Consider the following 26,856-nt stretch of genomic DNA (forward strand, 5'->3'; position numbering starts at 1 on the left):
CTCGCAAACTTTGAATCTCAAGAGTAGTTAGAGATTGGCAATAAATTCTAGCCTTACCAGTAATACCCAAATTTTAGTACTAGAACTAGTACTAGAATCCCTACAGTATGGAAACAGGTTATTTTGGCCCAACAAGTCCACACCGACCCTCCGAAGAATAACCCACCCAGACCCATTTCCCTATTGCTCTACATGTACCCTTAACTATTGCACCTAACCTACACATCCCTGAACATTATGGGCAGTTTAGCATGGCCAATTCACCTAACCTGCACGTCTTTGGATTGTGGGAGGGAACCGGAGCACCCGGAGGAAGCCCATGCAAACACGGGGAGAATGTGCAAACTCCACACAAACAGTTGCCAAAGATTGGAATCAAACTCGGGTCCCTGGCACTGTGAGGCAGCAGTGCTAACCACTGAGCCACTATGCCGCCCTTTCATTTTGTGATCAAAATAAAATTTGACACTAATTATAGATTATCTCTAGTCATAATCAATGTTCGTCAGGCTTGATGGCTCCCTGGTACAAGAAAACTGTTGTTAAACTTCAAAGATTTGTTGGCAGACGGGAGGATGTGAGCTATAGGGAGAGGCTGAATATGCTGGAGTTTTTCACCTCGAGCATCGGAAGCTGAAGGGAAACCTTATATAGGTTTATAAAGTTATGAAGGGTATGGATAGTTAATAGCCAAGATCTTTTCCCTAGGGTAGGGGAGTCCAAAATTAGACGTCATAGGCTTAAGGTGAGAAGGGAAAGATTTATGTATGGAATGAGCTTCCAGAGGAGGTGATGGAGGCAGGTACAATTATAACATTTAAAAGGCATCTGGGTGGGTACATGAATTGGAAGGGTTTAGAGGGTTATGGGCCAAATGCTGGCAAATGGAACTAGATCAGTTTAGGCTATCTGGCCAGCATGGACAAGTCTGTTTCCATATTGTATAACTCTACAACTCTATGACTAGTTCATCTTTTTCAGGCTGTTCAATTTCATATCTGAATTGAATCGAATTGAATCAGCTTTATTGTCACATGTACTCAAATGAGTACAAAGTGTACAAATTACCGCTTACGGCACCATTTTAGATTCAAAGGTCCCGAGGTAGAGCTTCTTCATTTGCAGTTCTTAGAAAAATAGAGAAGTAAGAAGATTGCAGATTTTGGTAATAAAAATTATAAAATGGAGAAAGAGAAAAAAGTTCAGAACAACAGATCTTTCAACCCAGTCCATGCTGGCACCTAGCCTCCAGTCTGCACTAGGCCTCAACTCCAGACCATGAAGGGCTTCACCTCAGTGTTCATAAGGTGGGGAAATTGCTCTGGAATCACCTCAAGACTGGAAGTCCACAATGAGGCCATGTCAGTCCAAAAGAATGCCATGTACATCCGGAAGACCATAACGCCATGCTGGGCCGCTGGGAGATCGCCATGCCAGGCCAAGAGGACACCATGCCAAGCCGAGAGGACTCCTGGGATAACAATGATGTGAGCAGCATTTAAGGAAAATCGTCCTGCAGCCAAAATGCCCATGATAGAGTTTACCCACCAGTGTTTTTTCATGTGCCCTCTGGTCTCCTAATTGCTTTCTTAATTACTCCCTACATGTTTTATTAACGTACCACGGCCTCATTGATTTGTTCCCTTTTTGCCTGCTGAATGTTTCTCTTTTCCTTCTTACATAGTCCTGAATGTTCCTGAACATCTGAGGTTCTCTGAGTTTGTTGCAGCTATATATTTCACCTTAAAGGGAATATGTTGGCCTGTATCCTTTCCCAGTTGTCTATTGAACTCCAGGTATTGCCATGTTCCAGATATTCAGAACAGACAAAGTCACCTCACACCCAGCACATGTATGTGTCACTGATGGGTAGATATTATATTTCTAGGTCCATAGAATGGGCTGGAGTTTGCTAATTTCCCAGCATTCCTTACTTCATAGTGCACCATGTCCACCTGAAATACTGTACTTGGAGGTACTTTTTAAAAAAAAAACTTAGCTTGAGGATGGAAGAAAAATTGCACAAAATTTAATTATCGATTTTGGAAAATCAAAAGAATGTCTAACAAAACATCTCTAAACATCACAAAAATAGCCTACTGAATATTATTTCAAAGATGCAGCATATACAGATTTTCACTTACATAAATAAACTCAAAAGAAATAAAATAGCAAATCTGATACAAATGCTGCAGAATTGGGCTCAGGTATACCCTAAATACTTTGCATTAAACATGGACCTTAAGGGGTCTTGCAGCACCGTAGTATAATAGGTTCGAAACCACTGGTCTAGAACTTTCAAACTAGCTTCCTTCGACTAAGAACTGTTATTTCATAGCTCGAAACTACTTCCCTTTCTCAGGAACAACTGTTTTACATATCCAAATTCAGCCAAGACTTCTGCCAAAGTGAAACTAAAAAGATTTTTTTCCCCCCCAGTAATTTCCAAATCAATCTGTGACCTTCAAAACTAAAAGCCTAATGCATGACTGATTACTGTGTCTTCTTGTTAAATAGTCTCTTATGGAAAAAAATTCCACAACATGCCAGGAAGTCACACTGTTTTTTTAATAAACATCGACCATGGCCACAGAAATACCCACAAGTTAATCATTAACTTCTTCAGACACAAAGACTAAAACCCATATGCCACCAATTCAAATTCAAACTCAGCTAGGTACTAACAAAATGATAATAGCAACATATTGGCATTATACACACAATTAATTACTCAGTAATCATATTTTACATTAGATCATGGTCTCAACACCATTTATTCTCTTTCAAATGTGCTCTCAATAAAGCTTCCACTGTGATATTTTCTTTTCCAGGCACATGAACTATTTTCAAATGATATGGCTGGAGAATTAATTTCCACTAAAACAACCCTAAGTTCTTGCTCCAAACCTTTTCCAAGAAAATTAAAAGATTGTGGCCTGTATGAATAAGTTCCTTCCTCGTTAGTACGTAATTCTGAAAATGATGTAGGACCATCAGAAGTCTCCTTTTCCACTCTAAAATATTTTAGCTGAAATGTGATCAGTTTGTTGAAAAATAGTGACCAAAATATTCAATTCCAATCTCAAGCATCTAGCAGTAAAACAACCCCCTCCTGTCACTACAGCTAGTTTGAACAGCTAAAACCGCTACAGCTATCAGCACAGCTTTCAAATTTTCTAAACCACTTTGATGTTCTTGCCTTCATTCAAATTCTCTGCCTTCCTTCAACAACCATTAAAGTTGAGCAAGAACAGTGCTCAAGTCTGTGATAGAATCCACTCAAACCAACAAAGAGTAAAATTTCACAGTTTTCCTAGGCAAAGAATAATCCAAAATAGCCCTTAGTTTCAACTGCTCGAGGTATACTTCATCTTGTCCCACAACATTGCCTAAATAAATCACCTTTGCCTTGGTGGATTCACTCTCAGTCAAATTTATAAATAAACTGGTATTTTGTAGCCAAAGAGCTCAATCAAATAGCGTAAATGTTCTTCCCAAATTTGGCTGATAACATCAAATTATTGATGCAAACAGCAGTTACATAGTCCTTCAATTAATTTACTGGAGAATTAGTAGACTTTTTTTCTTCTGTTCTCTATAGGATGTGGGCATCATTGGCTAGCCAGCATTTATTGCCCATCCCTAATTGCCCTTAAGATGGTGGTAAGCTGCCTCCTTGACCAATACAGTCTACATCCTGTAGGTAGACCACAACGCCATTAGTGAGGGAATTCCAGGATTTTGATCCTGCAACAGTGAAAGAACAGCAATATATTTATAAGTCAGAATGGTGAGTGGGTTGCAGAGGTACTTGCAGATGGTGGTGTTCCCACCTACTGCCCTTGTCCTTCTAGACAAAAATGGAAAGAAAGAGTTTAGAAGGCGCTGTCGCAGGATCTTTTGATGAATTTCTGCAGTGCATCTAGCAGAAAGTGCACACTGCTACTGAATTTTGGTAGTGGAGGGAATGGATGCTTGTGGATGTGGTGTCAATCAAGCAGGCTGCTTTGTTCTGGATGGTGTCAAGTTCCAAGTGTTGTTGGAGTGCACTTATCCAGGCAAGTAGGGGTATTCCATCACACTACTGACATGTGCCTTGCAGATGCTGGACAGGCTTTAGGGAGTCAGGAGATGGGTTACTCACATTTGACCTGCTCTTGCAACCATTGATATATGTATTTATAGACTCACCTGGACATGTGTGTACACGTTCACACACATACATACACAGAACTTGCTATTTGGATACAGAACTGGCTCAAAAAGTACAAGACAGACGGCGGTGGTGAAGGGTTGCTTTTCAAACTGGAGGACTGTAACCAGCAATGTCCCACAAGGATCGGCGCTGAGTCCACTGCTTTTTGTCATTTATGTAAATAATTTGGATGTGAACATAAGCGGTTTAGTTAGTAAGTTTGCAGATGATACCAAAATTGGAGGTGTAGTGGATAGTGAAGAAGGTTACCTCAGAGTACAATGGGTTCTTGATCAGATGGGCCAATGGGCTGTGGAGTGGCAGATGGAGTTTAATTTAAATAAACGTGAGTTGCGACATTTTGGAAAGGCAAATCAAGGCACGACTTATACACTTAATGGTAAAGTCCTGGGGAGTGTTGCCGAGCAAAGAGACCTTCTAATGCATGTTCATAGTTCCTTGAAAGTGGAGTGCCAATGGAGGATAGTGGAGAAGGTGTTTGGTATGTTTGCCTTTACTGGTCAGTGCATTGAGTTGGGAGGTCATGTTGCAGCTGTACACAACATTGGTTAGGCCACAATTGGAATACTGTGTGCACTTCCGGTCTCCCTGCTATAGGAAGGATGCTGTGAAACTTGAAAGGGTGCAGAAAGGATTTAAAAGGATGTTGCCAGGGTTGGAAGGTTTGAGTTATAGGGAGAGGCTGAATAGACTGGGCTATAATCCCTGGAGCATCAAAATCTGAGGGGTGACCCTATAGAGGTTTATAAAATCATGAGGGGCATGGACAGGGTGAATAGCCAAGGTCTTTTCCCCAGCATGGGGAAGTCCAAAGCCAGAGGGCACAGGTTTAAGGTAAGAGGGGAAAAATTTAAAAGGGTCCAAAGGGACAGCTTTTTCAGACAGAGGGTGCTGCGTGTATGGAATGGGCTGTCAGAGCAAATAGTGGAAACTGGTACAATTAAACATTTAAAAGGCATCTGGGTAGGTACGTAAAAAGGGTTTAGAGGGATATGGGCCAAATGCTGGCAAATGGGACAATATTAATTTATGATATCTGGTCAGCATAGATGAGTTGGACCAAGGGGCTGGAGGCTCAGAGTATGACTCTAGGTACACCTTTTCTGAAATCAAGACCCAGGATTAAACAGGGCCAGAATAACACATAATGGGTCAGGGCAAGTAATATTAAAAAGACAAGCTTTAAGGCTTGTGGCAGCGGGGTAACTGGATATCCAGAGCTAATCAGTATTTTCTATCAAAGAAGATGTGCTAATCATATCAGCCTTTCACCTTTTGTAGATAGAAATTCAGTCAAGCTTTGAAAATTTAAGTCATCTCCTGTTTCACAGACTCCTCTTTTTCCCACCTAATTCTTTGGGCCCCAAGATCTACCCACAGCATAGTCCAGATTGTTTCACTGGTCACATTTCAGTATCATCTACCTCTATCCTTAGAGACAGAAATATTTTAACAGTCATTTTACTTTTTCATTTTGTGGGATGTGGGCATCGCTGGCTGGCCAGCATTTATTGCCCATCCCTAGTTGCCCTTGAAAAGTTGGTGAACTGCCTTCTGAAACCGTTGCAGTCAACCTGCTGTGGGTTGACCCACAATGCCATTATGGTGGTAATTGCAAGATTTTGACCCAATGACAGTGAAACCAGGTCAATTCCTTCTATCAGAATTTGTTTCAATACTCGTACAACAGCTTCTCCATTTACCATGTCACCCTTTACACCAGCTATGCATAATGAGGCAGGTTTTAAGTATCTATGTACATCTCCAATTAATATCTTCTTCTTCATTACCTCTTTTGGAAGATAAGTAGAATTATCTGCCAGCATCAGTGACTTGCTCAAGTGTTTCTTGATAATTTTATAGGCTTACCTCCTTCATCTGAAGCATTAGATAATACCTCCACTTTTAAAAGATAAAACACTGGCAACTCCAGTGATCTGATTTTCCCTGTCAGTATTTCGAAAGTAAAATTTCATAAGCCCTGAACCATCTCCTCTCTTACTACATTCTAAGGAAGCATATTCTCTTTGTACTCCAGCTACAGCTTTCAAACTACATCCTTTCCTGAAGATTCCTTAGACAGGTCGGGTATGTTTTGGCGCCCCCCCCCCCCCCCCCCCCACTTTTGGCGGCAATCATTTGGCCCTGCCGTTTTGGCTCTAAACTGTTTTGGCGCTCATTACTTTGGCGCTGAGCTGTTTTGGCGCCAATTCAGAATTTTAAAAAAGTCTTGTTTGGTTAAAGAAGAGAGGATGACTAACAACCCGATGTAATTTTCTCAACTAGCAAGAATTGATAGTCAAAGCTCTAATGACCCGCTGTAGATTCAAATGTCGTTTTGTAATCATTTTCTCATTTAACAATTGTTAATAGTCATCTACTGCCTTGATGATACTTAAGCCCTTCTGTCTTCACATTGGAAAACTATAATACAATTTTCTTTCTATTTTCTTATACAGCCCATACCAGAAATGGCTGAAAACATTCTAAACAAGAGAGATAAACCAAAACTTTCATATGATGGTTATCTATAGGTGTTTGATAAATGTAGGGAAATGTAGAAATTTGAATTTATAATGAATAGGTTAAAAATAATGAATTTAAAAAAATTAGATTTATTTCTTACAATGCAATAAAAACAAATTTCTTACAGGGTCTACAAGACTTTTTTAAAATTCTGAATTCTGAATTGACAGCTCAGCGCCAAAGTAATGAGCGCCAAAACAGTTTAGAGCCAAAACAGCGGGGCCAAATGATCGGCGCCAAATAGTCCCATTCCGTCCTTAGACATCCCTGTCATGGCAATCAGTCTCCCATTTAACTTTGAGCAAGTGACATTGACAAGTCCACTCTTATTGCAATGCAAGCATGTTACTTTCATCATGTAACAACATTAATTCTAAAATTTCACCTTTATTAATTTGGTGACCTTTGCCTGTTCTCAAACCTTTATCATCTACAGATGTTTCTTTTCCTCCAATTTCCTTGTGGATAGACATATGACCATTTCTCCACCTGAACTTTTTGGTGCAAGATATCATAGGCATCTGCCAAACTGCTGTTTCGCCAATCCTGAAATCTTGAGGCTTATGTTGATAGGTTTTCAATTTTGTTTTTACAAATACTGTCTTTGAATGTTTCTATCATCATACTTCCTTCTGTATTCTCAAAATATTTGTCTAGCTTGAGAGATGCTGACCACACATCCCACATCATTTCTTTCCGCCTTGCAAATTCTATAAATGTCTGATTCAGAGTCGAGAGTGTAGTGCTGGAAAAGCACAGCAGGTCAGGCAGCATCCAAGGAGCAGGAGAATCGACATTTCGGGCATAAGCCCTTCATCAGGAACATCGATTCCCCCCCAATTTGATACTGCCTGACTTGCCGTGCTTTTCCAGTACCACACTTCCAACTCTGATCTCCAGCATCTGCAGTTCTCACTTTCTCCTAAATGTCTGATTCAGTTTCTTTCTTGTAGTCCTAAATTTTAACTGATAAGCTTCAGGCACAAGCTTATAAGCAATAAATATTGCTTCTGACAGTTTTGTACTCTGCAGATTGGATGCTAGTTTATCAGAAAAACAAGAGTCATGGCTGTATCTGTCAAAACAGTCTGTAACTTTGTGGCCAAAACCTCTTTTAACCACTTTATCTGTCCAGCTACCTTCACAAAGAAAGGGTAAAATATCTTCCAACTCCATCTTCAGTAAAGTTAGTCATTAAGTGTAGATTTTTAATTAAATGAAAATCGTTCACTGGAATCAGACACATCCTCTGAGTTATTAGCCCTATTTTACAAACACATGAACAAACAACAAGAGTAGGACACTCACCCCTTCAAGCTTGCTTCACCATTCTGCAAGTTCACAGTTGAGCTGATTTAACTTCAACTCCACACTCCTGCATTCTTCTATCTTCTTGGTAATCAAGAATATTTTTCCTTTATTCTCAACTTTTCTCTCATCAACTCATGTTCTCTAATTTTCCTTTCTCCTTAGAAATCAAGCTCTTTTAAATCTTTTCCACTGTTTATCTTTCTCCTCACTTTCCCTCTTTCCTCTAATTAGTCTTTTAATTTCATTTTCTTTAAGTCAATTTTACCCATTTCTAACTATATTTTAGATGATTCTAACTGCAAAACCTTCCATTTCAAGTTTCCTCTCCTTCAGTTCTAAAATGTTGGATCAATCACTTGACGCGTCTCATTCTTACTATATTGTGATTTTACTTCTATATTCAATTTATCTCCTAATACTCTCAATTTAGCTTTACTTAAACTCTCAAAATAGTTCATTGTTGTATCTTCCAGAAAACTTGAAATTACATTCAAAAGCCATCTTCAAGTACCATGAAATAAACTCAACCACAGCAAAGCTGTTTTACGGTAAGAACCGCCACATATTCTTTAATGTAAAAAGACAACCCCCCTTAAATTCAGCAAATTAAAAATCCTGATGAAAGCTTCCAATTTATGTTATTCCTGGATAAGTCTGAAACCTGGCTCGATAAATCATGTTTTTTCCCCCAATTTTAACAAGGTAGTCCTTCACTGAAACACAAACATGCAATGCAGCAGATTTCATTCTAATAATCAATCAAAAGTTCATTATGCAAAAGAAGTGACATTAAATTTGAAAAATCCAGATTATTCACAAACAACAGATTTAAAGATGTAGAACACTTTGTAAAATACAAATGATAGGAAGGCGCACAGAGAATGCTGATCTAACAGTAAACCAACAAATAAGACTAAAGGTTATCAAAATAATAAAGCAACGTATTTGAACACATTGTTTCAAAACAAAATAGATAAACTAGAAACTGAAGTACATAATTAGTGGTCAAAACAGACAGGGCTGCAGGATGACTTGGATTGGGACCTGAATGCTAAAGAGTCTCTGACACTCAGGAAAGGTGGGAAGCAAGGATAGGGTGGTCGACTGACTTTATTAATTAAAGATGATATTAGCACAATAGTGATGTATGGCTAAGATATAGAGGCAATCTGGGGAATGACAAAGGCAAGAGGTCACTTGTGGGAGCTGTGTACAGTCCTCCTAATAGAACATGCATGGCTGGGCAGAGGGTATCAAGGAAGAAATGAAGGGCACTTTACAAAAGGGTTAACAAATTATCATGGGGGATTTTAACCTACACATAGCTGGAAAAATCTTATGGAAAAAGTAGTCTAATTCATTGAATTCATTGAATATTTTCGGTACAATTTCTTAGAGGAGCATGCTAAAGTACCAGAGTGTGGCTATACTAAACATGGTTTTGACTAACAGGATTGGATTAATTACTTGTGAAAGTCAACTGGCAGTCAAGGTTAAGGGATAGGTCAAGACAAATGCAGTGACAAACATTTAAGGACATAGTCCAGGCAGTACTCAATAGACACAGTCCAACAAATAAGAAAAATTCAAAGGGATAGACCTACCACTCTTGGTTAACTAGAAAAGTCAAAGAAAGTATCAAACTATAAGAAACAAAGACATATAATTCTGAACGGTAGGTCGCAGATCAGAAGATTGGACAGAGTATATAAAAAAACAAAAATATTATTAAAATACTACTGGGAATATAAGAGGAAGAGTTTTACAGAAAGTTAGCCAGAAATATAAAAACAGACAGGAAATGTTTCTTTGGATATTTAAAAAAGAAAATGAGTCCAAGGGAGCATTAGCAATGGAGGATAAAGAGATAACAGAAAAATTTGACAGATATTTTGCATCAGTATTCATGAGAGAGAAGCTACAAGTAGCACTCCAGAAATAGCTGTAAATCATGAACTGAAAAACAGGGAAGGACAGAAGAAAATTACAATTATCAGGAAAGTAGTACTGAGTAAATTACTCGAATGGCAAATTGACAAGTTCCCAGGTCGTAGAACCATTGGTCCTGATGAATTTTAACTCAGAGTCTTACAAATAGATGGAGAGATAATTGATGCATTGGTTTGAATTTTCAAATAGTTGTTAGTTGCAGAGGGAACTTTTAAATTGGAAAGTATCAAATATAACTAATTTATTCAAAAAAAACGAGAGAAGCAGAAAAGCAGGAAACTACAGCCAGTTAGCTTGACCTCTGTCTTAGGAAAAGTGGTAGTAGCTGTTACAAAGGATGTTGTAACAGAGCACTTGGATAAGTTCAAGTTAATCAAGCAGAACCAAGACAGTTTTTTCAAAGAAAACTCCAATTTAACTAACTTATGGATTCTTGAAGTAGTCACTTGTGCTGTAGATAAAAGGGGAATCAGTGGATGTATTGTACTTAGATTTCCAGAAGGCAGTTTAAAAAAAAAGTGCCACATAAAACATGATGGTGTAAAATAAAAACTTACGGTGTAGGGGCTAACACACTGGCATAGATAGAAGATTGGCTGGCTAACAGGAAACAGGGAAGGAAGAATAAATGGGTTTCTTTCAGGCTGGTAAAATGCGACAAAAATTTTGCTGATGATGCAAAGGTAGATAGGATAGACAATTGTAAAGAGGTAAAAACAATGACTGCAGATGCTGAAAACCAGATTCTGGATTAGTGGTGCTGGAAGAGCACAGCAGTTCAGGCAGCATCTAATGAGCAGCAAAATCGACGTTTTGGGCAAAAGCCCCACATCAGGAATAAAGGCAGTGAGCCTGAAGCGTGGAGAAGTAAGCTAGAGGAGGGTGGGGGTGGGGAGAAAGTAGCATAGAGTACAATGGGTGAGTGGGGGAGGGGATGAAGGTGATGGGTCAGGGAGGGGAGGGTGGAGTGGATAGGTGGAAAAGGAGATAGGCAGGTAGGACAAGTCCGGACAAGTCATGGGGACAGTAATGAGCTGGAAGTTTGGAACGAGGGTGAGGTGGGGAAGGGGAATAGAGGAAACTGTTGAAGTCCACATTGATGCCAGGGGGTTGAAGTGTTCCGAGGCGGAAGATGAGGCGTTCTTCCTCCAGGCATCTGGTGGTGAGGGAGCGGCAGTGAAGGAGGCCCAGGACCTCCATGTCCTCGGCAGAGTGGGAGGGGAGTTGAAATGTTGGGCCATGGGCCGGTGTGGTTGATTGGTGCGGGTGTCCCGGAGATGTTCCCTAAAGCGCTCTGCTAGGAGGCGCCCAGTCTCCCCAATGTAGAGGAGACCGCATTGGGAGCAACGGATACAATAAATGATATTAGTCGATGTGCAAGTAAAACTTTCATGGATGTGGAAGGCTCCTTTACGGCCTTGGATAGAGGTGAGGGAGGAGGTGTGGGCGCAGGTTTTACAGTTCCTGCGGTGGCAGGGGAAAGTGCCAGGATGGGAGGGTAGGTTGTAGGGGGGGTGTGGACCTGAGCAGGTAGTCACGGTGGGAACGGTCTTTGCGGAAGGCAGAAAGGGGTGGGGAGGGAAATATATCCCTGGTGGCAAGGTCTTTTTGGAGGTGGCGGAAATGTCGGCGGATGATTTGGTTTATGCAAAGGTTGGTAGGGTGGAAGGTGAGCACTAGGGGCGCTCTGTCCTTGTTACGGTTGGAGGGGTGGGGTCTGAGGGCGGAGGTGCGGGATGTGGATGAGATGCGTTGGAGGGCATCTTTAACTACGTGGGAAGGGAAATTGCGGTCTCTAAAGAAGGAGGCCATCTGGGGTGTTCTGTGGTGGAACTGGTCCTCCTGGGAGCAGATACGGCGGAGGTAGAGGAATTGGGAATATAGGATGGCATTTTTGCAAGAGGTAGGGTGGGAAGAGGTGTAATCCAGGTAGCTGTGGGAGTCGGTAGCTTTGTAAAAAATGTCAGTGTCAAGTCGGTCGTCATTAATGGAGATGGAGAGGTCCAGGAAGGGGAGGGAGGTGTCAGAGATAGTCCAGGTAAATTTAAGGTCAGGGTGGAATGTGTTGAAGTTGATGAATTTCTCAACCTCCTCGCGGGAGCACGAGGTGACACCAATGCATTCATCAATGTATGGAGGAAGAGGTGGGGAATGGTGCCGGTGTAATTACGCAAGATCAACTGCTGTACGTAGCCAAAGAGACAGGCATAGCTGAGGCCCATACATGTGCCCATGGCTACCCCTTTGGTCTGGAGGAAGTGGGAGGATTCAAAGGAGAAATTGTTAAGGGTGAGGACCAGTTCGGCCAAACGAATGAGTGTGTCAGTGGAAGGGTACTGTTGGGGACGTCTGGAGAGGAAAAAATGGAGGGCTTGGAGGCCCTGGTCATGGCGGATAGAGGTGTAGAGGGATTGGATATCCATGGTGGAGATGAGGCGTTGGGGGCCAGGGAAACGGAAGTCTTGGAGGAGGTAGAGGGCATGGGTGGTGTCTTGAACGTATGTGGAGAGTTCCTGGAATGGGGGGATAGGACAGTGTCGAGGTAGGTAGAGATGAGTTCAGTGAGGCAGGAGCATGCTGAGACAATGGGTCAGCCAGGGTGGTCAGGCCATGAGTCAATGAAGCAGCACAGATAGGTTAAGTGAGTGAGCCAATAAATGGAGTACAATGTGAAATAGCATGAATTTGTCCATTTTCATGTAAAGGCTACAAAAAAAAAGAAATATACAATCTAAATGGTGGGAGGTTGCAAACCTCAGACTTTTTAAAATATTCATTTGCTCAATGTGAACGTCACTGCTGAGGCCCAGACCAGGTTATCAACAGCAGATTTCCTTCCCCAAAGGACATTAGTGAACAAGATAGGTTTTTCTGACAATTGACAACAGTTAGACTCTTCATTCCAAATTTTTATTCATACAAATTCCACAATCTACCATGGCAGGATTTCATACTGGGTCCCCAGATATTAGCTGGGTCACTAAATTTATAGTCTAGCAATACCACCCTTGCCTCCCTAAGAGATCTGGGTATCCTAGTGTATGAATCACAAAGCTAATATGCAGATACAGCAACTAATCTGGAAAGCTAATAGAAAGTTATGTTGTATTGCAAGAGCAATTGAATGAAAGGTTTAGCAAGGTTATGCTTCAGTTATGCAGAGTACCAGTGAGACCACATCTGAAGTGCAGTGTACAATACTTGTCACTGTACTTACAGAAGGATGTTAACACATACGAAGCAGATCAGGGAACCTTCATTAGACAAATACTCAGAATTGTGGATTCATTTATGAGAAAGGGCTACTCAGGCTATGCCTGTATTCTCTATACTTGTGAAAAGTCAAAACTGATTTAATTGAAGCATACAAGATCCTGAGGGGACTTGACTTGGTGGATGTTGAAAGAATGTTTCCTCTTGTGAGAGAATCAAGAACTAGAGTTGACAGTTTAAAAGTAAGGAGTTGTCCATTTAAAACAGACATGAAGAAACATTTTTTCTCTGGAGAGTTGGAGCACTTTTGGAATTCCCTTCCTCAAGAGGATACAGAATCTTCTGAACATCTTTAAGGCAGAAATACATAGATTCATGATTACCATGAAAGATTACTGGAGATACACAGGGATATAGAGCTGAGGTTAAAATCAAATCAGCCAATTACATTAACCCCAAGTACTCCTTTACTGGACCTACATCAGAGAAAGAAAGTGAGGACTGCAGATTCAGAATCAAAAAGGGTGGCAAATTCCACATGCCACTAGCTCAAATCAAACTCTAACACTGATTATATTAAAATGTATATAAATTACACACCTTGGACCACAATGTATAAATTAACAAGTACATTCCAATAATAACATGTATGTCACCTTGTCATTGGTAAAGCACAGCAGGTCAGGCAGCATCCTAGGAACAGGAGAGTATCTCGGATGCTCCCTGACCTGCTACGCTTTTCCAGCACCATCTTTTTCAACTCTATATCAAAGAGAATACTGTTCTCCATCACATCTTCAAGGCTTGATATTGGCTTCAATCCCCATCTCGCGAATCTGAGAGCCTCTTCCTTGAGCCTTTGTACAATGGAAAATAGATCTTTAGCTTCAAATGACCTCTTCAGGGTTTTAACCGAACACTCCTCGTCTAGAACTTTCAAACTTAATTCATTACAGACAGAACTGTTATTTCTTAACAACCTTTCTCAAGAGCAATTCTTTTAGATAAGCAGCTTCAGAGATGAGTTCTGCAATCCTGCCAAACCAAAACTAAAAAGTTTTGTTCAAGCCATGGGCATTTCCCCTAACCAAAAAAGGAAAAGAAATGTCTCCTACCTCCTAAACTGAAAACTGAATTATTTTGTTATTTTGTTAAAAAAAACTCCGCCAATGAAAACCCCATTACACAATCAAAACTCATTTTCTCACTCTTTTTCAAATAAATCATCATGGCTACAGAGCTTACAAGTTAATCATTAAACCTATTCCAGCACTCAGACCAAATTCCACATGCCACTAGCTCAAATCAAACTCTAACACTGATTATATTAAAATGTATATAAATTACACACCTTGGACCACAATGTATAAATTAACAAGTACATTCCAATAATAACATGTATGTCACCTTGTCTATTACATCTACTGGTTTGTCTAAGTAGGAAAACCTATAAATTCGGGGCCGGGGTGGGGGGGTGGAGGAGGAGAGGAGGTGATGCACCTTGATAGAAGATAGAAATGGATAGAGGAACAAAGAATGCATCTATGAAACATCATAGTGCACAAACTATATGCACTATTCAAATTTTTACATGTAGCGCGCACCAATGACTACATAATAATAAAGAAGAATTTACCTACAGGCAGTAACATTTCATTTGCTGCAAATTACTATTTAATTTTTAAGTGGCCAAACACTTGGCTGACTAAATTTGAGATAAAGTTGCAAAAGGTAACTATGAGGAAAAAGAAATAGCAAATCATATATAAATGTTACTAATTTGCAATTGCAAAATTTCATGGTCTATATTGAAAGCTTGTAAGTGAATGACACATTACATGCATTTCAACAACTCATGGAAAAAACTGATGCATTCACCTTCCCTCCCATTTTAGTTTTCTTCAATCAAATTAAAATAATAACCATTACAAATCTCCTTAGTTCTTCAGGGAAAAAGAGTCAAAATTTGTGTTTCCACCCCCCACCCTCCACAGATGGTTTTCAGCTGTTACATCTCATCTCTGACTATGTGCAGCTGCCAGATGGGGGAAAAATTGCTTTGTTGTGCATTCCCCGCGTCGCCCTCTCGCCAGTCTCCTCCCATGAGTCTTGTAAACAGCCTACATGCAACTACTTAGCAAACTATCCAAGTATATTTGTGTTTCAGAATAAAAGGAACCAAATAATACTTAAACAGTACCAAAAACATGAAACCTTAAAAAATCATAGAGGTAGTAAACAAAATGTATTCTCATGCACAACATTTTGTGCCAAGCTATTTGATAAAATATATTACTAAGAATACGTTAAAATTAATAATACAAATATGAAGCAAATTAAAAGGCAGACTAAGAATTCAAAATAAAGCCACCATGCTTTAATGTAGGTTTTTTTTCCACACCAAATGTAGTAAGGCAAAACATTTAAAAATAAACAAACCATACATCCGCAATCATCCAATGCTGCTTTTGAAAAACCAGCTTTAAGATTTAATCTAAAATAAGCACAGTTTGATACCACGTAAAATAGTAACAAAACTTATCTTCAAAGATGTGACATTATAATGGATTTCCAACCATCACTGCTAATCAAGCATTGTATAATCTTGTAATCAGTCATGTAATGACAAATGCAGTCTGTAGCTGAATATTACCTTCAACTCTGGCTTCACTGCAGAGCATACCCATCACATTATTTTAAATGGTGTGGAAAAAACTTGAAACTACTCACTGTAAAACACTAACCTCTTGAGATTTCTTATGTTGATGAAGTGTTTAGATTGAATCGGTTTGATCCAATATCACAAATACTTGTCAAAATAGTCTTTTAAAAATACACTCCACCCAGAGATACAGCATGGCAGCTTCAACACAAAAACAGTCCACGTCACTAATGGAGCATACTACCTTAATTCACTGTCTGTTATCTAACATGAAGCCATTGGGTAAGAGTAAATCATTCCACCTTCCTCTTTGTAAATCAGTAATAACAAAGCACAATATTTTTACCTCTAGTTTTTTTTTCATTCTGTGCAGCAGTGACAGAAATAAAGAATGATCTAACGTCAGCTGTCAGGCATTAAAAGTAAGCTTTAAACAGCACATCTGAGTCAGTCACTGACTATATTATATGTAAGACGTGTGGTGCACTCAAGTCACTACAGTATCTTATGCCAGTAATACAAACAGCAGCCATTACAGTATTTTGGTGAACATCATCGACATCCAAAAATACAGCATAGTAGCTCCCATAAAACAGTCATCTGCATCATTAAACGTGGCAGCCTTCTAGAATAATGTTGTGTGACATCTTAGTATTAATATCATAACTTTAAACTAACTGATTTTGGTAATACTACAGCACTCGAAAATGCATCGACCATTAGGTTATCTGAATAGAACTGTTAAAAAAAAATTGTATTGTGGAGATTTTCACTTGGTTGCCACCCTATCCTTACCTATTGTTCTCAGCTTCCTCCTCTTTCATCAATCGTCTTTCACACAGCGATGTATCTTTTGTTGGCTTGATGACCTCGAGTAATATAATTTTTACATTAAGGTTTTGACATATCCATTTCATAGAAGAGCAGCTATTTGTTAAACAGCAGCCAAAGCAATGCAGTATACTGCGCAAACACACTGCTGGTGCTGCTGCTTGCTAGAAAGATCTAACGTCATCATTTAGACTGGCAGGCTCACAGCCACTCAGGCTCACCAACTGCAATCAATGCCTGAGACCTTGCAATTCAAATGAGATCAGAGCTAACAGATCAGACAATAAATATCAGAAAGGCAACCCAAGACAAACAACATATTTCACCCTTTAACAGCATATTATTACACCAATACGTAATGATATCACCATCAAAAATATTGCAATCTAACATAAAACAATGCTTTCAGGTAAATAATAAAAAAAGTGTCCCTTTTCAATTTTGCATCAGTTTTTACGACAATTTAAAGAAACAATTGAATTGCTGTCAAAATGTTGCACCGCATTATTTGATTAGTGTTTGAATTAAATCAAGATTATGAATTGAATTATTTAGCAATAACTATTTGCATACAATAGAATGCCACTCGGTAAATAACTCTTTCCTGTTGTTTATGATCCTCACAACTCATTTTTGTCCTAAATTTATCAACTGGTATCTTCCTTATTTTGTAACATTTCTCAGACCAAGTAGTCAGACAGATTATACTTTTAAATCATTGCCAAAAGTCAACTTTTCTCATTTGACCATTAGACAGTTTAACCACTGAAAGGTAGACAACAAGTGTAACTGGAACTGCAAACAACATTTATACTCGTCATTTCTTCTATACTCTAAGAATATTCCATTTTAAGATCCTGAATTTCAAAGTTTCACAGTAATAGAAGCAGGAGGCGGCCATTTGGCCAGCCGAGTCTCCTCTGCCATTCACTAAGATCATGGCTGATCTATCCATCATCTCAGCTCCTCCTACCTGCATCATCCCCATAACCCTTAATTTCCCAACCATGGAAAAACCCAACTAACTGTGTCTTTAATATATTTAATGAAGCTGCCGTTATTGTTTCCTTGGGCAGAAAATTCCATAGATTCACTACTGTCTGGCAATAGCAGTTCCTCCTCATTAATGGCCTAAACCTACTTCCCTTAATCTTCAGACCAAGTCCCCTAGTCCTAGTCTCACCCACCAGTGGAAACAACTTGCCTGCCTCTGTCTTATCTATCCCTTTCATAATTGTATATATTTCTATAGGATCCCCTCTCATTCTAAATTCTAGCGAATACGGTCCCAGGTGGCTCAAACTCTCCTCAGAGGATAAACCCCTCATCTTCGGAATCAACTTGGTGAACCTCCTCTGCACTGCCTCCAAAGTCAGGAAATCCTTCCTTAAGTAAGGAGACCAGAACTGTGCACAATAGTCCAGGTGTGGCCTCACCAACACCTTGTACATTTGCAGCAGAACCTCCCTCCTCTTAAATTTAATCCCTCTAGCAATGAAAGCCAATATTCGATTTGCCTTCCTGATTACCTGTTGCACCTGCAAATCAACTTTCAGCGATTCATGTACAAACACTCCTAAGTCCCTCTGCATAATAACATGCTGCAATCTTTCACCATATAAATAATACTCTGACCCACTATTTTTACTTCCAAAGTGGATAACCTCACAATTACCAACATTGTACTCCATCTACCAAACCCGCCCACAACCTATCTAAATCTCTCTGCAGACCCTCTAGATCCTCTCATAGTTTGCCTTCCACTCAATTGAATGTCATCAGCAAGCGAGGATACATTACACTTGGTCCCGCTTCCAAACCATTTAGATATATCATTAACAGTTGCGAGCCCAATGCTGATCCCTGCAACACCCCACTCACCACTGATTGCCAATCAGAGAAACACCGACTTATCCCAAATCTCTGCATTCTATTGGTTAACTAGTCCTCTATTCATGCTAATACGTACCCCACAACTCTATGCACTCTTATCTCACAGATGAGTCTTTTATGCGGCCCCTTATCGAACGCCTTCTGGAAATCCAAGTATACAACAGCCACTTGTTCCCTCCATCCAACGCATTTGTTACATCCTGAAAGAACTCCAATAAGTTTGTCAAACACCACCTTCCCTTCTTGAATTCATTCTGCATCTGCCTGATGGAATCGTTCCTATCCAGATGTCTCTGTTTTTCTTCTTCAATGATAGCTTAACATCGGTAGTCGGGAAAATGCCTGAGGCTAACTGGCCTATAGTTACCTGCCTTTTGCCTACACCCTTTTTTTAAACAGTGGCGTGACATTCACTGTCTTCCAGTCCGCCGGGATCTGCCCAGAGTCCAGTGAATTTTGGGAAATTACCACTAACGGACCTACTATAACTTCCATCATTTCTTTCAGCACCCTCAGATGAAATTCCATCAGGATCAGGGGACTTATCTATCTTTAGGCCCTCAAGTTTGCTTGACACTACCCCTTTAGTAATAACAGTTGAATTGAGGTCTTCACATCCATAATGTCCTTAACACCATTCTTTGGCATGTTCTTCCACTGTGAAGACTGTCACAAAATAGTTATTCAAGGCCTCTGCTGTTTCAGTGTTACCCAATATCAATTCTCCTTTCTCGTTCTGCAAAGGACCTATGTCCACTTAAGCCACCCTTTTCCGTTTTATATATTTATTAAAACGTTTCCAACCTGTTTTCATATTTTGTGCTAGTATGCATTCATAATTTATCTTTCCTTTCTTTATTGCTTGCTTTATGGTTCATTGTTACTTTTTAAAGTTTTCCCAATCTTCCTGTTTCCCACTACTCTCGGTTACTTTGTAAGGCTAAGTTTTTGAGGAGAAAGTGAGGACTGCAGATGCTGGAGATCAGAGCTGAAAATGTGTTGCTGGAAAAGCGCAGCAGATCAGGCAGCATCCAAGGAACAGGAAAATTGACGTTTCGGGCAGAAGTCCCTTTTTAACTAGATGTCTTGCTTTATTTCCTTGGTTATCCAAGGTTTTCCTATCCTTGTTATTGACCGGAATATACTTTCCTTGAGCACTGTGAAAAATCTCTTTGAAAGTTCTCCACTGCTCCTCAACTGTTTCACCAATACCTTGTGTTCCCAGTCTACTTTAGCCAACTCCTTCCTTGTCCTATTATAGCCTCCCTTGTTTAAGCATTACACCTTGGTTTTAGATGATACTATTTCACCCTCCATTTGTATTCGAAATTCGATCATACTGTGATCACACTTTCTGAGAGGATCCTTAACTATGAGATCATTAATTTTACCTGTCTCATTATTTAGGACCAGATCTAAGATTGCACGCTCCCTTGTAGGTTTGGTTACATGCTGTTCAAGAAAGTTATCAAGGAGGAGTTCAATAAACTCCTCTTCAAGACTGCCTCTACCAACTTGATTCGGTCAATCAATGTGCATGTTAAAGTACCCCCATGACTACTGCCGTTCCATTCTTATATGCATCAGATATTTCTTGATTGACGGCCTTGCCACTGTAGCACTATTATTGGGTGGCCTATAGACTACTCCCACCAGTGACATCTTACCCTTACTCTACAAATGGATTCAAAATTTTGCTCCTTAGATCTGATATCATCTCTCTATATCACCCTAATCTCATCCTTAATTAGAATGCAAACCCACCTCCCTTACCTTTCTACCCATCCTTCCGAATTACCTGATTCCCTTGGATATTTAATTCCATCACCCTACAACCACGTTTCTGTAATGGCAACTAAATCATACCCCTTTGTACTGATTGCACAACTTTGTTTCGAATACAACAGGCATTCAGATAAAGTGTCCTCATACTCTCTCTGTCTTTTGCATATGATTCTATTGCCCAATTTTACTTTTTCTTTTCTAACTTTTGGTCTGGTCTCTTCATTGCTTCTTTTCTGCCTGGACTCCCACCCTCTTGCCATTTTAGTCTAGGCTTCCTCATGGTCTCTTTGCTCACTGCATCAACCTTTACACCAACTACTGCATCTTGTGACCGGATGCTCTACTTCCCACCCCCCGCCAACCTAATTTAAAGCTTCCCCAACAGCTCAGGCAAACCTATCCACAAGATATTGGTCCCCCTTGAGTTGAAGTGTAACCTATCCCTTTTGTACAGGTCATACCTTGCCCAGAAGAGAACCCAATGATCCACAAATCTGAAACCCTGCCCCAACTCTTCAGCAATGCATTTGTCTGCCATATCTTCCTACTCTCGCCCTCACTAGCAGACAGCAATCCAAAGCTTACTACCCTTGAGATCCTGCTATTCCTAACTCCCTAACTCCCTAAAATTCACTTTTCATGACCTCATCCCTTTTCCTAGCTATGTCATTAGTACTGACGTGTACCACGACTTCTGGCTGCTCGCCTTCTCCTTTAAGAATGTCATAGACTCGAGCCAAGACATTCCTGACCTTGGCACCTGGGAGGCAACATACCATCTGGGGGTCTCGTTCTCGTTCTCGTCCACATAATCTCCTTTCAGTTCTCTTAACTAATGAATCCCCTATCACTATCCTCTTCTCTCCACTTCCCTTGTGAGCCACATGGCCAGAGGCCTGGTCGATGTGGCTTTCCACTGCTTGATCGTTTCTCCCCCCAACAAAATGGTATACTTGTTATTAAGGGAAATGGCCACACGGAGGTCTGACTGCCTATTCCCTTTCCTTCTCCTGATGTTCATCCAGTTACCTTCATCGTATAATCTAGGTGTGACTACTTCCCTGTAACTCCTCTCGTTCAACCCCTCAGCCTCTTGAATGATCAGGAGTTCATTCAATCCCAACTCCAATTCCCTAATGTAGTCTATGAGGAGCTGAGGCTGGGAACACCTCACAGGTAAAGTCAACAGGGACACGGTTAGTAACCCTGACCTCCCACACCCTGCAAGAGGAGCTTACAACTGCTCTTCCATCCCCTGCTCCAAGAGAAAAACAACTTTTTTGCACTTTCTTGTTTTAGGATTATGGCCTTACACCTGAAGTTTGTGTGCTTTGCCACTGAATGAAAAACATTCATATATAATATATATAACAATGTGGAGACATGCTTTATACATCAGGCATAAGCTGAAGGGTATTTTAGCAGACTGCAGATATAGAGTCAGTGATAAAAATTACATAACATATATTGAGATATGAATTTTAAAACTGGAGATAAATCGATACTAAGAAGGTAATTTGCTTTTAAACAAGTCACTGTTCCAAATTATTTGCTGATCCAGGGCAGCAATTCCAAGAAAGCATAAGACTGTAGTCAAAAGCTGGGGAGAACCCCTGCATGTTTATATTACTGACCTTCTAAGAGATTTTAAAAAAATTAAGGCAATTGGTTTCAGTCTCAGAACAGATGTTTCAACATTGGAGTTCAGATCAGAAAACAGAAAAAGTTCTCCTGGCAGCAGAGTCAGGTTTCAATTTCAGAGAATCAGGTATCTCAACAGATGTGGTTTTAAGTCTACAGAGCTTCCAAGTGGGGACAGCTTAGTTGGAAGTCTTCAAGTTGTTAAAACGGCATAGTTTAGGCCATCAGAAATGTGTAAAGACTGTGACATTTTATTTTCATAATTGTGGATCGAAATGGGAAAAGAACTGTTTTAAAAACAAAGAAATGTTGAAGCAACCTGACACATCATTGTAAGTACTACTTACACAGCTGCTAGTGAGCTAGACCCAAGAGCTATGAACAAATGGGAATTTAGACAGTTCCATGGAGGTGATTAGGCTGTGGACTCATGAACAGCCATCAATGACAAAGACTATCTTCTGGCCAATAATAATGCAATTGACTCCTAGATGGCTGAATAGCTTGAGGCTGTGAACAAGACAGGGAGAAGTCACCAGATTGCCATTAGTTCAAAAGTTGTTTCTATTCCCTGCAGTAAAAGATCCCTTTAAACTTCAGGAAAACTAGTTTGTTTTCCTTCGGTTGTTATAAGTGGTGACTTTTAAGTGAGAAGTCAGAGGCTTTTATAATGATGAACCAGTCATTCTGTGCTTCCTGAAAACAAGTGAAAACATCCAAGATGGAAGATGAAGAAGCAACAATCTGATCATCAGAAGAATTATCTCAGCCATCCTTGTGAACAGGAATCATGGAACACTTCCAAATCTTTCTCTCTGCCCATAATGCATAAGGGGTGTTTATAAGGGGTTTAGAGTTCTTTACTAGTAGAGTAATATACCAATGGCTCATTCACTTGGTGCTAGGTGCTATTTATTTGTAATAAGAAATATGATGTGTTTTCTGTCAAACGGTTCTGAAAGTCAGGCAAACTGGAGGAATTCTGTGTACTTCTAAAAATCATTAGATTTTGTGATGAGTCCAACAATACTGGGCTTGATTTAAAGAATATATAACAGTACAGCACAGTACTTGCCCTTCGGCCCATGATGTTGCGTCAAGCATTTATCTTAATCCAAGATCAATCTAACCTTCACACCCCTCAATTTACTGCTGTCCATGTGCTTGTCGAGCAGTCACATACATGCCCCTAATGTTTCTGACTCTCCTGCCACCATTGGCAGTGCATTCCATGCACCCACCATTCTCTGCATAAAGACCCAACCCTCTGACATCTCCCTAAACCTTCCTCCAATTACCTTAGAATTATGACCCTTCATGACATCCATTTCTGCCCTGGGGAAAAGTCTCTGGCTATCTACTCTATGCCTCTCATTACCTTGTACACCTCTATCAAGTCACCTTTCTTCCTTCTTCTCTCCAGTGTAAAAAGCTCAAGCTCATTCAAGCTCTCTTCATAAGACAAGCCCTCCAAATCCAGGCAGTATCCTGATAAATCTCCTCTGCACCCTCTCTAAAGCATCTACAGTATATTCTTCCTGTAATGACGCAACCAGAAGTGGTCACAATATTCCAAATGTGGGCTAATCAGGGTTTTATACAGCTGCAGCAAAAACTCACGACTCTTAAACTCAATCCCCCTATTAATGAAAGCCAACACACCATATGCCTTCTTAAAAGCCCTATCAACGTGGGTGGCAACTTTGAGAGATCTAGGTATGTGAACCCCAAAATCCCACTGTTCCTTCACACTGCCAAGAATACTGTCTTTAAACCTGTATTCAGCATTCAAATTTGACCTTCCAAAATGAATCACTTTGCATTTATCCAGGTTAAACTCCATCTGCCACTTCTCAACCCAGCTCTACATCCTGTCAATGCCTTGTTGAAGCCTGCAAAAGCCCTCGACATGATCTATAACATCACCGACCTTTATGTCATCAGCAAACTTACTAACCCACCCTTCCACTTCTTCACCAAATCATTTATAAAAACCAGAGGCCCAAGAATAGATTCCTGCAGGACACCACTGGTCACCGACCTCCAGGTGGAATACTTCCCATCCACTACCACTCACTGTCTTCTTTTGGCCAGCCAATTCTGAATCCAGACAGCCAAATTTCCCTGTATCCCATACCTCCTAACTTTCCAAATGAGTGTACCATGGGGGACCTTAACTAATGCCTCACTAAAATCCATATACACCACATCCACAGCACGACCTTCATCAACACACCTTGTTATGTCTTCAAACAACTCAATAAGACTTGTGAGGTATGACCTGCCCCTCTCAAAGCCATGCTGACTAAACTATTTTTTTTCCAAATACTCATAAATCCTATCTCTCAGAATCCTTTCCAGTACGTTGTTTACCACAGATGGAAGACTGACTGGTCTGTTATTCCCAGAGATTTCCCTATTCTCTTCTTGAACAGAGGAACAACTTTCACCTCCCTCCAATCATCCAGTCCTACTCTTGTGGAGAGTGAGGATGCAAAGATTATCACCAGAGGCGCAGCAATCTCATTCCTCGCTTCCCAGAGTAACCTTGGATATATCTGGTCTGGCGCTGGGGATTTATCTATCTTAATGCTTCCCAGAATTTCCCAGCACATTGAAGATTTGGTTAAGAAAAAGAAGGAAGCATATGTAAGGTATAGATAGGATAGATCGCAACAGTGTGTACTGTCTACAAGGTGCACTGCAGATATTCACCAAAGATCATTACACAGCACTTTCAAAATCCATGACCACTTCTATCTAGAAGGTCAAGTGCAGTAAATAATGGGAACACCACCACTGCAAGTTTCCCTCCAAGCTGCTGATTATCCTGACTTGGAAATATATCGCAGATCCTTCACTGTTGCTGGATGAAAATCCTGGAATTCCCTCCCTAATGGCATTATGGGTCTATAAACAGCACTTTGAGAAGGCATCTCATGATCACCATCTCAAGGGCAACTAGGGATAGGCATTAAACATGGGCCAGCCAGCAATGCCCACATCCCACAAGTGACTAAAGCATACTGCTCACAGTACTCCAGATACAGTCTCAACAGCATCTTGTACAGTTGCAGTAAGACTAAGAATTCTTTCAAAAAAAAAGGTGGTAAGGAAAAGCCAGCAAACTATACAGCAGTGAGCATGGTGTTAGTGGTGGGTAATATGTTGGAGGGAAGTCTGAAAGACAGGTTTCACATGCATTTGGAAAAGCAAGGACTGATTAAAGACCGTCAAGATGTATTTGTGGGTGGGGAATCATATCTCATTAACTTGATTTGGGTTTTTTAAAGAAGTAACGAAGATTGATTAAGATAGAGTGGCAGACGTTGTCGTTACGGACTACAGCAAGGTAGACTGGTTAGCAAGTTTAGCTCACCTGGAATCAAGGAGTAGCAGAGTCCAAAACTGGAGGGCACAAGTTTAAGGTGAGAGGGGAAATATTTAAATGGAATCTAAAGGGCAACTTTTTCATGCAGAGGGTGGTGCATGAATGGAAGAAGCTGCCAGAGAAGTCAGTGGAAGTGGGTACAATTACGATATTTGATATTTGAAAACCATCTGGATGAGTATAGGAATAGCAAGGGCTTAGAGGGATATGGGCCAGATGTTGGCAAATGGCATTCGATTAGTCTAAGATATCTGGTCAGTACACGGACCAAAGCGACTGTTTCCATGCTGTACAACTCTGTGACTTCCCTTACTCATATTCAAACTCCCTTGAAAGAATGGCCAACGTTCTATGAGCTTTTCTGATTCCTGCTGTACCTGTTTGCTAGCTGTGTGTTTCATGTAGATGTGCCCCCACTTCCCTTTGTGTTGCAGCTTTCCTTCATTTAAATAACGCTTTGTCCTTTGTTTTTCTTTCCAAATGAACAACTTCACATTTCCCATATTATGCTCCATTTGCTAAGTTTTGCCCACTTACTTCATCTATCAATATCACTGTAAATTGTTTGTATCTCTCTCACAATCTGCCTTTTCACTTAGTTTTGTGCCATTTGCAAAATTAGCTACAGTACATTCACTTCCCATTTCCAAGTCATTAATATCTATTGGAAATAATTGCAGTCCCAGCACTGATGCCTGTGGAACACTGGTCACAGGTTGCCAATCTTAAAAAAAAACTCTTATCCCCACTCAATGATTCCTACTCACATACAACCTCCAACACCACAAGGTCTTAATTTATGAGTTAATCTTTTGTGAGACACCTTGTCAAATGCCTTCTGGAAGTCCAAACATAACATATCTCCTCCATCCTCTTTATCCACTCTGGTTGAGAGTCCACAGTCAAACAGGATTTCCCTTTCATGAAGCCATTCTGATCCTGTTTGATTAGGTTACGATTTTCCATTTGTTCTGCTATTACTTGGAGTCACAGAGACGTACAGCATGGAAACAGACCCTTCAGTCCAACTCACCCATGCTATCCAGCTATCCCAATTAATCAAGTGCCATTTTCCAGCATTTGGCCCTTTCCCTCTCAACCCTTCCTGTTCAGCTACACATTTGGATGCCTTTAAAATGTTGTAATTGTACCAGCCTCCACCACTCGCAGGTCATTCTATACACACACAATCTCTGCATGAAAAAGTTGCCCCTTAAGTCCCTTCTAAATCATTCTCCTGTTGTCTTAAACCTATGCCCTCTAGCTTTGGACTCCTCCACCCCTGGGAAAAGACCTTGGCTATTCACCTTATCCATGCCCCTCATGATTTTATCGGCCTCAGCCTCCAACATTCCAGGGAAAATAACCCCAGCCTACTCAGCCTCCAAACCTGGCAACATCCTTGCAAATCTTTTCGGAACCCTTTTAAGATTCATA

General features: G+C 40.4%; 1 protein-coding gene across 8 annotated transcripts in view; it reads right to left on the bottom strand.

The window, feature by feature from the left end:
- The window catches only part of rusc2 (RUN and SH3 domain containing 2), a 140,139-nt gene that overhangs the window by 83,297 nt on the left and 29,986 nt on the right, over nucleotides 1–26,856 (bottom strand). Inside the window, exon 3 of one of the 8 annotated variants that reach the window (XM_072571653.1) lies at nucleotides 1,332–1,471. The exons of 5 other annotated variants lie outside the window; for them this stretch is intronic. The gene's annotated coding sequence lies outside the window, so the exon portion shown is untranslated. Of the gene's footprint in view, nucleotides 1–1,331; nucleotides 1,472–15,960; nucleotides 16,079–16,673; nucleotides 16,875–26,856 lie in introns of those variants that run through there. 2 more of the 8 variants (XM_072571650.1, XM_072571654.1) reach the window with 2 other exon arrangements.

This window comes from Chiloscyllium punctatum, chromosome 1, assembly GCF_047496795.1.
Source record: "Chiloscyllium punctatum isolate Juve2018m chromosome 1, sChiPun1.3, whole genome shotgun sequence".
In the NCBI taxonomy this organism is placed as follows: domain Eukaryota; kingdom Metazoa; phylum Chordata; class Chondrichthyes; order Orectolobiformes; family Hemiscylliidae; genus Chiloscyllium; species Chiloscyllium punctatum.